This window comes from Pleurodeles waltl, chromosome 1_2, assembly GCF_031143425.1.
Source record: "Pleurodeles waltl isolate 20211129_DDA chromosome 1_2, aPleWal1.hap1.20221129, whole genome shotgun sequence".
Taxonomy (NCBI): Eukaryota; Metazoa; Chordata; class Amphibia; order Caudata; family Salamandridae; genus Pleurodeles; species Pleurodeles waltl.
In genome coordinates this window covers 970,339,726-970,357,109 of record NC_090437.1, presented here as the reverse complement: position 1 = coordinate 970,357,109, position 17,384 = coordinate 970,339,726, and positions in this window count along the sequence as shown.

The window sequence follows — 17,384 nt, the reverse complement described above, 5'->3', positions numbered from 1 at the left end:
CTGTCTCCTAAGTTAAGCCTTGACGCTCGTTGCCAAGCTACAAGGGTTGAGCTGGGTGTAATTTACTGAAGCCTAACTGGACCTTAGTGGAGGTTAGTGGCCTGTTGCTAAGTGTAGGTACCTACCTGCCCTCACCAATAACCCACTTTCCAACATTTTTGGTGAGCAGTGGTGGGATCCTGTACTTGTGTTCAGTATCACGTTACAGTTTTAAGTAAAACAAATAAAAAATCCTTTAAATTGTCATAGTGCAAAAATTGTTTTTAATTTTTAATTTGGATTAATTTCAATTATTGAATTTTTGTGATTTTTCTAAATTCTTGTTTCCAATTTTTGCAAAACGTTTTTGTTGACACAAAACTAGGGAACCATGGAGCTTGATCTGGCTAGCCTACCCACACTGACAGTAGTCCAGCTTAGGGGGTTGTGTGCTGAAAGAGGGTTGCCTGCAACCACTGACCTCAGGAAGCATGTCCTGATCAAATCCCTGACAGCATGGGCTGAGGCCCAAGAGGTAGACCCAGAGGAAGCTCCAGAGGAGGGAGAAGTAGGGGAGGATGCTAGCTCTAACCACTCAGGGGAGGGAGGGCATCTGAGCCTAAGTGAGGATGAGGAAGACCGGTCCTCATTACATACAGTCACTAGGGGCAGTTCCAAAGCTATTTGGGGGAAGGGGGTCCCTTCAGGAGGAGAGAACCTGTCCCTCAGAGAAAGAGAGCTGGAGGCCCAGCTAGCCTTTATAGCTTTGGAAGCACGGAAGCTGGCCCTAGAAAAGAAGAAGTGGGCAAAGAAAGAGAAAAGAGATGGTGGCAGCGACAGAGAAGTTGAGGTGTCCATGGGTGGCGGGGTTTGCCCCAGATTACCCAAGGGGGTTGTTCCTGCTTATGTAGAGGGGGATGATATAGACAAGTGGTTGGAGGCCTTTGAGAGGGCACTCCAAATGAGAAGGGTTAGGCCTCAATACTGGGGTTCCCTTTTGTGGGAGTTGGTCCACAACTCAGGGAGGGATAGGCTTCTGACCTTAAGGGGGTAGGAGGCAGATTCATACCCTAGTATGAAGAGGTGCTTAACCAAGAAGTTTGGCCTGACCCCAGAGCAGTATAGAATGAAGTTCAGGGACACCCAGAAGGTCAGTACCCAGTCTTGGGTTGACTTTGTAGACACCTCACTTAAGGCACTAGAGGGCTGGATTATTGGTAACAAAGTAAATACTTATGAGGGGTGAAACAATCTGATCATGAGAGAGCACATCTTGACCAATTGTACCCAAGAAAGGTTACGCCAGCATCTAGTGGACTCTAAGCTGACCAACCCTAGAGAGCTAGGGGAGGCAGCTGATGAGTGGTTGAGAACCAGGGTGGTTGTCAAGTCCCAGGGGGGAGACTCCAAGAAGGGGGGGTCAGGTCCCCAAAAACCTAAGGAGGGAGGTGGTAAGCCCACTACAGAGACTCCCTCTGTACCCCAGAACCCTAAGAAGGAGGAGAGTAAATCCCACTCCCACTCTGACAAGCAGAGACAGGGAGACCCAGGGTTACAAAAGCTCTTGGACAGTAAGGCTTGCTTTGACTGTCAGCAGACAGGTCACTTCAGAGGAGATGCAGCCTGTCCAAAGAAGGTGGTTAGCACTGGGCTGTCCAGTGTAGCCATGGAGGAGGACTCCTCAGGTGATGAAGTCCTCCTAGCATTGAGCTGGGAGACAGGACCAGATGGTAAGCTGGTGATCCCTGAGGGTGGGAGTAGGCACTTCCACCCCATTCAGGTGAATGGGATCCCTACCACTGGCCTGAGAGACACCTGTGCCAGTCACACTATGGTGTGTGACCGGTTAGTGACCCCAGACATGTATGTCCCAGGAGAGACCAGGAAAGTCAGGATAGCCACAGGGGAGGTCAACTCCAAACCTGTAGCCAAAGTGCCCCTAGAGAGGGAGGGTATCCTTGACTGGTTTAGGGTGGTAGTCAGCGCTGACCTCCCCCTAGATTGTATCCTGGGCAATGACCTCCCAGAGGTGAGTCTGGTCCCAGATATGGCGGTCGCCCAGGGCGCCATCCCAACCCAAAGTCCTGGGGAGTCAGTCCCTACAGTTAGGGGACAGGGGTCCCTAAGAAAAGGAAAGAAGAAAAGGAAGGGTTGGCCACTCTTAAAGAGAGTTCTAGGGAGCCAAAGGCCTTCTGCCCCAGTAAGGGGGGAGCCCAGAGTTGGCCCTGGTGAGGCCTCACCTGACCCCAAGGAAGTCCTGAGTAGTCAGGAAGCTGTCCAGATGCAAGGTGTTGCCCCTGCACTGACAGAAGGGAGAGTGGAAGGAGGGTGTCGGCCACAGGAGGTGGTAGCCCCCCACTCTAGACAGCAAGAGGGGTGCCAGGACCCCACAGTTGCCCCTAAAGCAGCTCAGCCACCTGTCAGTGGAGAGCGTAGGGTGTGGTTCTGGGTACTGACAGCTGTCATTAGCCTCTGCTGGGTGCTAGCCTTCCTGGCAGCACTGTACTTGGCCTGGGAGGCAGACCCCAGGGCCAATAGCAAAGTAGGCCCCCTGACCCTGTTGGTCATTGTGGGGTTGCTCAAGTGTTGGGTGAGCTCTTTGGGTAAGCTAGGTGTTGCCCTAGCAAAGTTAGGAGTAGGGGAGGTGGGCACCTCACTACCCAAGTTGGCAGAGAGAGAGGAGGAAGACCCCCCTAGAGGGAAGTTTCAGTTTGAGATGGGTCCTTTCACTGTTGGGGTGGGTTCACTACCCAGAGAGAGTGACCATGACAGGAGGATGTAAGGCAGAGTAGGCCCTGCAAAGGGACAGCCAGTTCTCTTCACTGTCTTCCTCGCCTAAAAAGCCAGGAAGACTCTCCCAGGGTTGGGCTGAGTCTCCTGGGCGTGTGGGCTGGGGGGGGCTTGTGTGAGAAAACAGGGCTGATTGCAGAGGCCCCCTAACTTGTTGCCCCCATTTTCCACTTTTTGCTGGTGTTTTCCTGACTCTGATGGTGCCCTGGGTACTGCTAACCATTCCCAGGGCCTGTGCTCTGTGTAAAATGGATATGCAAATTAGGCTAATTATAATTGGCTAAGTTAACCTACCTATAAGTCCCTAGTATATGGTAGGGCATGTAGGTTTAGGGACCACAGCATAGGTAGTGCACCCATAGGTGCACTGCTGAGGTGCCCAGTGTCATTTTAAAGGCAGGCCTGCCTTGCTGGCTGCTTTTAAATTAAAGTTATATGCAAATTCGACTTTGGAATTAAAAGTAGTTCAAAAGTCTTAAACTACCTTATTTGTACATATAAGTCACACCTAAGGTGTGCCCTATGTGCCCCTAGGGCTGGGTACCATGTAACTATAAGCAGGGACTTTATAAAAATAGTTTTATAAGCCCTGGTGAGGTAAAAACAGCCAAATTCGTTTTTCCCTCATTGTAGTAAATGGCCTTCATAGGCTAGAATGGGGAGACTTTATTTTAATTTTTAAATTCTCCTTAAATGATGCATACCAAGAATTTGGTATCAAATTAATTGTTGTAATAAATCCCACAACTTCCAGTTGTGGGATTTAATATAACTTGTTCAGGTAAAGAGTTTCAAACTTTACCTGAAAAGTTGCCAATTTCAGTCCTGCATTGTTTTTGCTGCTGTGCTCTGATTGGCCAGCCTCTAGCAGCTTGGCCAAGCTGCCTTGATGAGGTGTGAGGTGGCCTGGCTTCACACAAAGGAATGTGCCTGTGGGAAGAAATCTCCCCTCAGCAGATGGTGAGGCAGGAAGGGGAAGGGCTGCCAAACTGGTCTTCAAAGGCAGAGAAGGACATTTGGAGCACCCAGCAACACCCCCACATCCTGCAACCCCAGACAACTAGGTGCCCCCTTGATTAGATTAGGAGAGGGCAGGAGAGGGGTGTGTTTATGATTTTTAGCCACACCAGTGGGTGGGCTCAGCCAGATGTAACCTCCAAAAATCAGATTCAGCCATGATGGATTTTTAGAGAATGTAGCCTCATGAGATTGATTTTTGCCACACTTCCCAGGAAGTGGTCATCACAGGGGGAAGGACCCTACACCTGATTGGAGAACCAGGACCCCCCTGCTTTTCACCCAGGAGCAAGGATAAAACTGGCAGACCTGCACCCACACCTCAGTTCCCTACCACATCCAACAAGGAAGAACCAAAGGAGAAGAAGGACTGCCCTGCTGGACCCCTGGCCTGCACCTGGAACCTGCACTCAGAAGGACTGCACCAGCTGCACACTTGGGCTTCACCACAAGAAGGACTTTGCCTGGCTTCAACTGGTTCAAGGAGGGACTCCCTGTTTGCTACAGGTGAAAAATTGCTATCCAGAGTCCCCTGCACCAACTCCTGAAGAAAGCGACCAGCTGACCACTGTCCAGTGGCCAAAAAGGAGTTTGCACCAGGTGCATTCTGGGAGTTGTAGTCCGCACCCCCCAAGGACCATCTCAGAACTTCTGGACCCTTGGGGTGAGCTGTGGACCCCAAAAGAACCTTAAAAGGACATCTGGGAGAAGCCCCAGAAGTTTGGAGAAGTTTGGCCAACTTTTGTAAAAAAGCTCCATAGAGGGACCGACCCGCCGCGGCAACTCTAGCCGGCTTGCCTCAACCGCGACCTGGCCTGATTTGCTGGTTCGTCCCGGTAAAGAAAATCTCCAAAAAAGAGACTAAGGGGGTCATTCCGAGTTTGGCGGGCGGCGGATGCCGCCCGCCAAAGTAACCCCGTCGGAAGACTGCTCCGCGGTCAAAAGACCGCGAGGGTCATTCCAACTTTCCCGCTGGGCCGGCGGGCGACCGCCAAAAGGGCGCCCGCCGGCCCAGCGGGAAAGACCCTGCAACAAGGAAGCCGGCTCCGAATGGAGCCGGCGGAGTTGCAGGGGTGCGACGGGTGCAGTGGCTCCCGTCGCTATTTTCACTGTCTGCAAAGCAGACAGTGAAAATCTTTATGGGGCCCTGTTAGGGGGCCCCTGCACTGCCCATGCCAGTGGCATGGGCAGTGCAGGGGCCCCCAGGGGCCCCACGACACCCGTTCCCGCCATCCTGTTCACCGCCAGAAACAGGGTGGTGGGAAGGGGGTCGGAATCCCCATGGCGGCGCTGCAAGCAGCGCCGCCATGGAGGATTCCCTGGGCCAGGGGAAAACCGGCGGGAAACTGCCGGTTCCCCTTTTCTGACCGCAGCTTTACCGCCGTGGTCAGAATGGCCCTGGAAGCACCGCCAGCCTGTTGGCGGTGCTTCCGTGGTCCCCGGCGGTCATGGACCGCCAGGGTCGGAATGACCCCCTAAGTCCGAAGGTAAAAAGTTGACCGGGACCTCCCAGCCAGCGTATCCGAGGAGGGCTCCATGGACGTCGGATCAAGATCCAGGTTTACCCCGGTCGAAGGATTTTCACCTCGAAAAAACGACTACGTCCGAAGGTAAAAATCTCCACCGAGGATTCCAGCATCAGGTATCCGGAGAAGGGCTCCAGGAGGTCGGATTGGACTGGCAGGTTCGTCCCGCTGAAGAAAATCTTCGAAAAAGAGACTACTGGCCTCATTCTGAGGCCGGCGGGCGGCGGTCGCTGCCCGCCTGGCGGGAACCGCCATATGGCCGCTCCGCGGTTGAAAGACCGCGGAGGCCATTCTGGCTTTTCCGCTGGGCTGGCGGGTGACCGCCAGAAGGCCGCCCGCCAGCCCAGCGGGAAACCCCTTCCCACGAGGAAGCCGGCTCCGAATGGAGCTGGCGGAGTGGGAAGAGTGCGACGGGTGCAGTAGCACCCGTCGCGAATCTCCGTGTCTGCTAAGCAGACACTGAAATTCACAGTGGGGCCCTCTTATGGGGGCCCCTGCAGTGCCCATGCCATTGCCATTGGCATGGGCACTGCAGGGGCCCCCAGGGGCCCCACGACACCCCTCACCGCCATCCTGTTCCTGGCGGTCGGAACCGCCAGGAACAGGATGGCGGTGAGGGGGTCAGAATCCCCCATGGCGGCGCAGCAAGCTGCGCCGCCATGGGGGATTCCTCAGGGCAGAGGAAAACCGGCGAGACACCGCCGGTTTTCCTGTTCTGACCGCGGCCATACCGCAGCGGTCAGAATGCCCTGAGGAACACCGCCAGCCTGTTGGCGGTGCTCCCGCCGACCCCGGCCCCGGCGGTCCTTGACCACCGGGGTCGGAATGACCCCCTAAGTGTGAAGGTAAACTTTTAACCAAGGCCTCCCGCGGCCTGTAGCCGAGCAGGGCTTCATCGCGGTCGGCCTGAAACTTTGACTTTGCCCCGGTCGAGGTGCAACCAGATGACCAGATTGGCGCTTTTTGTTTCTAGGCGCTAAAAAAAATAAAAATCTTAAAAAATTCATATCTCTGGTTCCCCTTCTCTGATTTTATTCGTTTTGGTGTCATTTTAAAGATAAAAATATAATCTATTTATATAAATTGGTTTTGGATTTTTAAACTGTTTCTGTGTTTTATTTAAATACTGTTTTGTGATATTTGAATGCTTTACACTGTCTCCTAAATTAAGCCTTGATGCTCATTGCCAAGCTACCAAGGGTTGAGCTGGGTTTAATTTACTGAGACCTAACTGGACCTTAGTGGAGGTTAGTGGCCTGTTGCTAAGTGTAGGTACCTACCTGCCCTTAGCAATAACCCATTTTCCAACACTGGGGCAGTATTTAATGTTCGCATTGCGAACTGTATAAAGTGTCTACATAATCTGATTATATTATTGTATAATGGGCGCAGATCTACTGCCTGTAAATTTGGTACATTTGGATATGGTGGGTAGGCAGCTAGAACTGGCCATGTGTGCCCTGTCATTACTGAGGGGACCTAGCCTAACGTTTTCAACAACAGATGGTAGGGTGTCTTGAAACTAATTTTGGTGTTCTTAATATGTCAAAAAAGTAGTTGTATGTTCCATAACAGCGGTTCCCAATCTGAGCGTCATGGCACCTCAGTGCACCGTCAGAAGAAGCTAGGGACGCCAGGAACAAATGCGCACCAAGCACACATTTTGGGAACCAACATCAGGTAAAAGAACAGAAGCACATAATTTATAGTGCTATTGTCAAGACGGGGCAACTCACCTAAAAAGCAGGATGTCTGCAGGGGCAATGGTATGCCCCCAACCTCCTGGAACACCTCTCGGCACCTCCTGGTGGACACAGAAACCCTGCCAGGTGTCCCAAAAGGAAAGGGGGAGTGGAAGAGAAAGAGACAAAACACTGCCACGTCTTGCCGGTCTAGCCAGGCACTCTGTATCTTGGGGAGGAACAGGTCGTTGTTGACGGAGTGATAGTAGAGTTAGTGCACTCAACTTCCTTGAAACTGAATCTCTCTTTCTGATACGGGCACAGGAGCGGTAGAAGAACACCGGATGCTCCAGCACTTTTCTTGGATAATAATAACTGTTGGGACAATTACTAACACTGCATTACCAAAAACCCAAACCTGAGTGTCATAACAATAAATACAGTAACACTAGGGCTAGCTTCACAGAGATTCACTGTTGCACACTATAATTAGAACTGTGGTTGCACTTATCATGCACAAGAAAGACAAACAAGAGCATTCATTATATCATGTATAACTTTCCTGAATGCATAGGGTTAAACTAAAAAGAACAAAAACAATCCAAGAAATACACATGTCCACTCTGGGTTTAAACAGTTAGAGTGGCACAGTTTGGTTTGGTTTCACTCTGTGGGTGTGAAAAACCCTTCAAAAGCAAATTCCTCAAACCTGAAACACAGGCATCAATGACACAATTTAAATCCAAGAGTTATGCTATTAGAGAAAGAAAAGTCACATAAATGCTCTTTTAAAATTGCACTGTCACTTTTTTATAGTACTTGAGCTCAAGCAGATTTCCTGAAGCACATTTAAGCAAGTAACCACAATAATATAATGTAGAATGTTCAGAAGTGAACGTGTCTCCTCAAGATAAGCACTCTGCCAAAATACGAGGTCTGAAATACACCAGCTGTTCTAGGAAAGCGCGGCGCTCAAAGAACAAACTCCCTGGAGAATAATAGTCACTTAGCTGCAATCTTTTCCGGAGTGCTGGAAGATTGCCTGGTGTCAGCTGGTACAGGAATGAAGAAAAGAATTGCCTCAAAAGTCCTGAATACGAGGATGACAGCAGGGGCTGGACTGCCAAATCAGATGCTGAGGTCAGGAAGCAAAACAAAGCCAAGCAGGGAGGCATGCTTCACGCTACTATTTATAGCCAATCAGGAAAGCAGTTGAGTTTCCACATGTGGATGAGTCACCACACCCAATAAGAAGCACATGTCTACACCACACCCAATTAGAAGCACATGTCTACACCTGCTCACATTAGCAAACAGGCATTGGTAAAACAAACATTGATAAAACCAATAGTGTAACACAGCACATTATGTTCACTTAGAAACATGAACGTTTAACCAAGAACAGAGATATGATTTAACCCTTATCCCTGGGGATGCTGACAGATAATGAAGGAGGCGCGCTAGGGGTTCCTGACAGCTATGATGAGGCTATGGCACGTTCAAAAGAGTCATAAATAAAGATATACCATATTTCAAACTCATTCGGGGCTCAAGACAGCCTCCTGATGACACAAGGGCCTGCAAATAACACCAAGCTGCTCCGATGTCATTGAAGTGTCTGTCCCATATCCAGCAGAGTGTACTGTCTGGAGAACTTGGGAGGAGCACAGACACAGTGGGGTCAGAGGCACCAATGAACTCACTCTGAAAAGCACTGTGAACATGCAGCTAAAAAACACAGGAGTGTGGTTACCTTTCCATCGGCAGAGGTGAGAACAGACCTGCTCTGAGACGCCGTCATCTTCCTGTACTCAGATAGGTGTCATCACTGGCTTCTGCGGCGTTAGTTACCTAACAACTATTGAAACAGTATTCTGACATTTAGGAAAAAGTGAATGGCGAGTGAAGCACAAGGGCTTTCCTTAAGAGGTCAATTGAAAATCCTTCACTTTAACTCAGTTTTATAGTAAGAGCTTTGTTGCTTTTCTCAAAAGTAGTGGTTTGCTGAAACATGCTTGAAAAAACAAGCACACAGTATCAAGTTGCACAGATTGGTTAATGCCACATTTCTGTGAGTCTCTGGCACCCCGTGAAGCAACAATCTGGCAAAGCGCAGGCCTCAAGTGAAGTACTGGCGCCTTAGTGAGGTCGCAGTTAGAGCATGTCTATTAGACATTGGTTCTAATGCTTTTATTTCTGATCTCGCTAACTGCTTTATAGCCCCACTGCTTTTTAAAACAATTTTAAATCTCTGTAACCTTTTTTACAGTTAAATTAAATTAACGACTGGCTTGCAGCGCATGGATGTCATTTAGGGGTCCGCAGGGGTGGCAGCTGAGACCCCTGGCTTGCCGTTTGCTACCCCTGGACTCAGAGGTTGCAAATTCAGTGCAAGGAACACAGGGACAGCTCGACCTTATGGACCTCAGTTGGGGATCCATTCTTTTTGCTTTCTGTCTTTCTAATAATACATTATTCACTATTAGTGTAATAAAAATGGAGTATAATTAGCTGGAATATGCCCTTCCATGACAGCTGAGGTAAGTAAAAAATTATTTTAAATGTATGTTGTGTGCGTGCTTGCAGGTGAGAGTGTGTCTGTGAGAGAGAGTGTATGCAAGTGTGATTTTGTGGGTATGTGTAAGTATGTCTGTGTGAGTGAAAGTGGAGGTCAAAGGGCATGTGATGTCTCTTCCGCTACCCCTAGCATTTTTGTGAATTGACGTCCATGTTGCAGCAAAGAATAAACAATTTATTTGGCCCAGTAACTCGCAGTGTGGCATCGCACGGATGCACATCAAGCCCACTGTAAGTGACTCAAAGAGAGCCTCTTTGATATATTTTTAATATCTCATCAAGGAATCCCTTGGGAGTTCCAGAGTCTAAAGGCTACAGTTCCAGTATAACACACCTAAATCTTTATATAAAACTTTAACAACATGAAAACAAAAGACAGAATGGGCAAAATAAACAATACAAGAATAACCTCACTATCACGTTGATTATAGACAAATGTGTGATGAGCAACAATATAGAAGTTCACTAACCCAGCTACAAAGTTGACAGCCTAGATAAGAGAGGCTGATGTACAAACCTGCCATTCAAATTAAAAACAAACTCTAAAGAAAAATCATGACACATAGCTCTTTTTGCTCAAACCAAGTGTACACCACTGGACACCGCTTCAGCATTCCCATCTCCACAGTCTCCATCACAATTTTCAACACTGGGTGACTTTCAAACTTCCCTTGCATTCAGAGTCCTCCAGCTGTGCGACCTTAGTACACCCTTCTTTGTCTTCTTTTATTTTTACAACTGCGCTCTCATTCCAATTTAATTCTGCTTTTACTTCAGTACATTTCCGATTCTTTCTGATTTATAAAGACCTCGAACTTGGATCATCCTTGTCGTACTCGGTGTGGCTTCACCTTTACCCAATCACTTTCACAATCTTCCCTTGCATTCGGCATTTTTTGCACATCCTTTCTCACTTATTTTTCTTCAACCATTTTGTTCCTAACTTTGAATTAGCCTCTCTTTGCCTCATCGATTCCAATGGTGTATGACTTAATGAAACGCTAATAAGTGAACTGTACGACAACAACCTGCCTGCCACATCTCTCTCTACATATAGCCTGTTTTTCCAAGCCCTCTCTATGCAAAAGCACAGAATATTTCAAAATCCTGCTGCTTGACAGGAAAGCTACTTTACAGTATGTCCTGGTAGTATTTAAAGTAACATCTATTTCCTTTTCTTGATCTTGGAGACCTTTGTCATGTTTAAGAGCAGCCAGTCCTGACTTTTTTTAACTCTCTTTGCTCTCTGTGGCAATGCAGTTTTACTGACATATATTATGCCCGAATTATGTTGCTATCAGTGAGCATAAAAAGTCAGTTTGTAGTGACCAGTATGTATATGGCCAGTCCTACTAATGTATGTGAAGCTTTTAGTCCTGGTCAGAGGCATAAATCTTGCAGAGCTTCCCCTCCTCGCACAGCCCCATCTGGGTGCTCAAATTAGAGTTTGTTTTTTGTATAGCATGCACCCTGAACAAACATACTTAATCGCGCTTTCAAATTAGTTGGTCAAGGAAAAGGGGAGAGTAAAGTATAGTGATTTCCCTGAAATTTCTCTGTCCTATTAATAGCAGTTGCAGGAGATTCTTAGAGAGGTGGTGCTCAGATTACAGCACTTCAACCGAGCAATTTGAGTGTTCAATACACGTTTTTCATTTGCATTTCAGTTTCCACTCAGCTGTCCTGTATTCATTGTTTTTTCTCATTTAAAAACTATATTAAGGAGGAATAGAGGCACTGTCTGGGGTACTGGGTCCAGCTCCATTTAGGGTCACTAGTTCCATGGGGCAATGGCAGGGCCAGGGTAAATATTCAATTGCAGTCAATTTCCACTCTTGTCTGGCTTGCTCATCTCTCATTTGGAGGAACTCACACTGCTGGTTTACTACAGCATTGCAGGTTACTAATGGAGGGAAGATAATGCTGCAGAGGTTCTACAGCACTCGGGGCAGGGTTGGGGACTCACAGAGCTATGGTGATAGTACCGCCCAGACACTACTCACACTGCTGATGCCCATATCAAAGACATGCTGCTCGAGTAAGCTAGCCTTCCTGGGGTCCTATGAGGTACACCGCAGGGAGAGGTCACTGCTACAATCTTAGAACTCACAGGGCACTGCTGGGGAAAGATCACATAACTTAAAAATGTCACATTACTTGAAAATGTCCTCTTCTCCAGACATTCTACACCACAAGCAATGCCTGCCTCTCATTCAGAACTGGATGTTTAGCCCCGATCCGAAGCTCAGCCCCACAAGGAGCAGTTATTTGCCAAGAAAAACAAACAATAACTAGTCCAAATCTGAGTCCGCGGCATAAACCAGGTCGAATTCAAGCCCAGCTTTCATACAACAGCAAGTTACTTGGATTCCAGGGGACACCAACCTCAGTTTCACTATCAAGGAAACAAGGACAGCCTAGTACCATCAGAATCGAAGGCAATAATGTGCAAAAAGAGAAAACTAGACAGCAGATGCAGACCTTATGTATCAATACACAGGGGGTCTGAAAAATAATTCCTATATTTATCAGGCCTCGCAAACTGTGCTCAGGAAGGAGCTAAAGACATACCTCTTTGAAGAGCACTACATCACAATGCAGTAACAGTTCACTTCTCCGAGAACCCTGTGCCACTCTATCCAGTCATTGACCTTGCATGGGGCTCCACAATGGATAGGATACTATTACATCCATGATTATAATACATTCATCGGCTTCACCCCAATTATTTCAGGGAGAAAAATGGAAGTGCTCTCGAGGCCGGGCTTACATCCCCCCACCCACCAAAAAAAGTAACATAATGGGGAGCCACAGTCAATGGCAAATAGGTCAAGGGAGCCGAGGGTTGAAAAAGTTTGGGACCCACTGCTCTATATTGTTGTGGAGCATTTGCAACTGTGTATGTGTGGAATGTATTTGAATTGGCATAGAATGCAAGAAAATTGACAGATGAATAAAATGTTTCTGTTCTGTATGCATTTTGTGCCTCTACTCCCATTAGCTAGCCCATTTAATAGTAAATGTTGTGTGACAGCATGTTTACAATTCACTGGAGTAACTATTGGATTTGCAATTTGTAGAATTCAGAGATTTGAAACATCGAGTGGGGTATCCTTTTAAGAGTTCAAGCTTGAACAACCTACAGACAAATATAGGTGCTACCTACACCGCTGAGAAGGACACCACAGATGTCTCCCTACAAATGTGATGAGGGCACCTTAGGCATACAAGAGAGAACTACTTAGGAGATCCATTGGTGACGCCATGGTATGCGTTTCCTAATTTGTTAATAGGACTGCATATTTAGGGTGCCAGCACTGTAGAGTGTGGCAGACTGAGTACACCCCACACCTTTAGTAGTGTGTTGGCCTAACTCCTGGCTAGCTCACAGTGCCTCAAGCAAGCCTTCAAACTCACCGGGTAAAAGTTGATTATGACAACCTCAACATGACACTTCGACTTCCCATGGAAGTCATGGAAACAGATCATATCCTTTTCGCTCAGTTAATCTTGCATGCCAAGGTGAGACACAAAGATGCAAGATAAGTGTTCAATACATTTATTGAAACAATTGAAATCTATTGTATAAAGAGTGAGCTGTGACAATTAGGCAGATGAAACAAAGCAAGGTAATCAGCATTACGATCAGGGTAAAGAAGATAAACAATCCAATCTTCTTGTTGTATGTGGTTCTAGATGTTCTAGAGCTTCTAGAGATTCCTATCTAACCCAAGGACTATATCAGGGAGCATAATGGTTGTAACCCTCTGCCAGGCCCGATCTAAGAGATAAGCCCCTGCCCCAAACCTGGATAAAGTATTGGGAAGTAGCCGGTCATGTAGATGGAAATTCTCTCAGGAAGCTGGCAGATCAGCACCAGCCAAGTTGCGTGTCACAAAGCATGTGTTCCAGGATCATTGTGGCTGGAATGCCCTCTGCCCTTCTTGGGTCATTGCATGGTTTATATAAAAATCCATACCCCTCAGGATACAGTTCTGAAGTATGCATGCCAAGATGAGACATAAAGATGCGAGGTGAGTGGTCAATACAGTTATTGAAACAATCGTAATCTAGCATATAAAGAGTGAACCACAATAATTATGCAGATGAGCAGGGTTAAGAAGATATACAATACAACCATGGTATATGTGGTTCTAGATGTCCTAGTGATTCCTACCTAACCCTTTATCTATATCTGAGAGCATAGTGGTCGTAACTCTCTGCCTGGCCTGATCTAAGGGGTGAGCCCCAGCCACATACCTGGATAAAGTATCAGGAATCAACCTGTCGTGTAGATGCAATCCTCACGGGAAGCTGGCAGATCAGCAACAGCAAAGCTGCATGTCACACAACATGTGTCCCAAGATCGTCATGGCCGGAATGCCTTCTGCCCTCCTTCGGTGATTGCACGGTTTTCATAATAAACCATATCACCTTGGGGATACAGTTCTAATGTAATGCTGTGTCTGGGTGATAGAACCTGTCTCCTGTATGGACAACACAAGCTAGCATATTTTGTTCTGTGTTCCATAGCCTTGGACAGAAGGTACTGATTATGTATGTTGTGCAAAGGCTAAGGTAAATGAGCAGCATGTTCCTTGCTTTCCTAGAATAAAAGCAAACTGATAAAATGTGTAACTGTCTTTCCTAAAAACGGTCATGCTAACTTAAATAAAATGAGTATAAAAAGTGAATGAAAACAAAAGTGGTAAAGCCAAACTAAATCTGGGGTGACCAACCCGGGTCCTAAAAGGGTCCTCATGAAATTAGCAGTAAGCACATGCAAAGAGGACTGCAGGTATTTTTTGTTAATTAGAATCACAGTATCAATCCACCAAGTTGCATAGGTTGCACCCAGGTATAAATGAGGGCATTATGCCTGGCTGAAAATATATGCCCTGTCAGTACATTATAGAGGTCCAAATTCTACAGATATGCAGACTTCAGATTCCAAATTGCATTTACATACTACAGATACATTTGAATTAAATCCTCTTCTCCCTAAGAAGTCAATGGTCATTAAGTTAAAGTCCCCTCCACACAGTATAATATCTGAGCTCACTTTTCTAACCATTGTATATATCTGGTCAACATTTTTTGGAGTGTCTACATTAGGTCTATGTGTATTAGAAAGGGTGCCTGGAGTGTTTAAAATTATTCTAGTAGTCAGAGATATCTGGCTTCTGTATCGGCAATAGTTTCTCAGTATTTAAAATTATGTTTTTTGCAGATAAGCATCTGTACTTTCTTTAATATGAACTATAGGAGGCAAAGAATGCATATAATGTTCCCCATTTTACAGCACAATATGTTCACTTTTTGGGGTCTGTCTGTGTTTTATGTACAGTGGCTAGATCTACCGTGGCTATTGTGATGTTCAAGCATCACAATACTTATCTGTAAGAGATCGGGTTATTAGTTAATTGAGGACAAGCAGGCCACCTCATGTAATACTCACAGTCCTCATCAGGGTGAAACCTTAAAGTCACTAAATTAACCTAAGTTGAGCGCCCTGTTAGCTATGGCACAGAACAGACAGGTGTAACTTAAAGGCAATGTGTCCAGTATTTATGCAGTACTAAAACAGTACTGACAAAGTCAAAATGCGAAATAATGAAAATCCCAAAACAAGTTAGATAAATATAGTAAACATCAATAAACAAAATGACAATGATCTAATAAGGGGAACCAGGTATATGAATTTTTGAAATGTTAAGTAGAAATAGCACCAAGAAGCATAAAGTGTCAATGATAGTCAGTGGTTGCAGTAAAACACTTTCAAGTCGCCCAAAGCTTCCGTCCACTTTAAACATGGGCTCTTAAGGCTGGAGGTATATATGGGGAGTGCACTATCATAATCCTACTGTCCTCCCACGTCAAACACTAAAATCCAGTATTAGGCAGTCCCTCTACCCCAACAAACTCAAAGGCAGAATTCTGGTAGGACAAAACTGGGCTTTCAGCAACTAGACACAGAAGGTACACACAAAAATGTATTTGGCATCTTGTTTTCCTGCTTTGAAATGTGTCCGAAGCAGACCTGTCAAGCCATGGAGACCAGTCTGACTCAAGGGTGGGGGAGAAAATAATAGTGCAGGCCTGGATGTCAGCTAGATCTCCTTGTGACAAATAGACCTTGTTAAAGTTAATCAAGTCTGTGGCCCAGCCCATAGGCCATACAGTCATGGGCAGAACAACATCTCCCCACACTGAAGGCCTTTTAACCCAGATTTAGCTTTCAGCAAGTTCGGGCAAGGCAAATTTGACTTTTTAAAAGCCATGTTTCTAAACAATGGATTACAAATTAATTTGACTTCACCAAATGAATTAGGCTTATAACAAATATTTTGAAAAATGTCCAAAAAATAAATTTGTTTAGCTGTTCCCTGGGTGCTGATTACATGTATTGAACTTAATATTTGATACTAATGCTTTCCTATGGAACAGTCTACCCTGCTATAGTGAAAATAATTTTGAGGACATTTTCACTATAAGCAAACATTTAACATTAAACTTTTATGAGTCCTACTTTTGAATGCCATACAAAGTTCCCCTCTGGGCAATGCGACTAACTTAGGGATGGCATATAAATATTTAAAAGGAAGGTTTAAACCTGTCAGAAAGGGACTATTTTGACAGGTTCTATTTGGAGTTTATAACTGCATAGCCAAGCTACAATGCTATGCCTGGAAATATGCTTTACAGTGCTACTGCAGTGGATGACACAATGAGTGCTACAGTTCACCAACAGCATTTAATTTATTGCCCTGGGTACACTTGGTACCATATACTAGGGACGTATAGGAACATTAAATAAACCATTCTTGTGTATACCAGTTTCATCATATTGAAAGGAGAAGCACAGACACTTTGCCACTGGTTAGCAGGGGTACAGAGAGCCCACAGAGTTCTATCGCCACCAAAATTGAGGTTCAGGAAAAAAGAAAAAAATCTGGGGTGACCCTGCAGAAAGGGCAACTTTGCAACATCATCTAACCTCTGGATATTATTGAGGCCCTTCACATTCCATGTACAGATGGAAATTGTCTTGCTATGGTTCTACAGAGTGCATTTTCCCTTTAGTGGCATACGATATTGTACTACATGCTGTTGTGTAAAGTATTCCTTAATGTGTGGGCATGTATGTCACTCAAACTAAAACCTCTACATTTAAGATCCCCGTATCCAACTCTCATTGATCCCCACAGCTTACCAGTGAACTAACCCTTACACCATTAGACTTGATTGTGGTTTCCAATCCACCTACCTATGCCAAACCTATATGTGCTTGTTTTCTAATGCTTCCCAGTTCCCAGTGGATCATTCAGCATAGAGAACAGAAGAATAGTATCTCAGCTGAAAAATTGCAGTCTGCCCTCCAACCACTGGTCATCCCCTTCAGCTCCCCACATACACAAAAAAACTCCAATCCATTTACTGCTGGCTTTGTGGTACGTGGCTTTGGATTTGGGCCTGTTGTTTCCCTCAAAGAGGGAAAAACATGAAATATTGGACCTTGAATTCCTGGGTCTGCCTGTTAGACCCATTCCAGGGAAATAGCTTATAATTCCTGTTATCTCACATGTAAATACCACTGAGAAACACATTTCAGCCCTGGTATCTCCCCATGGAGGTAATGTGGAGCTCCTAATTTAGTCCTTAGTGTTAACCTTGCGGTAATGAGTAAGTATAGTGCCAACAAACAATGAGCCTGCTTAATCAAAGACTGTGAATCATCATTATCTAGTCATTAACTCAGAGCTTCAAAAGGAATACCCCATTTTTTAATGCAGATAGAGTTGCTTATCTAAAT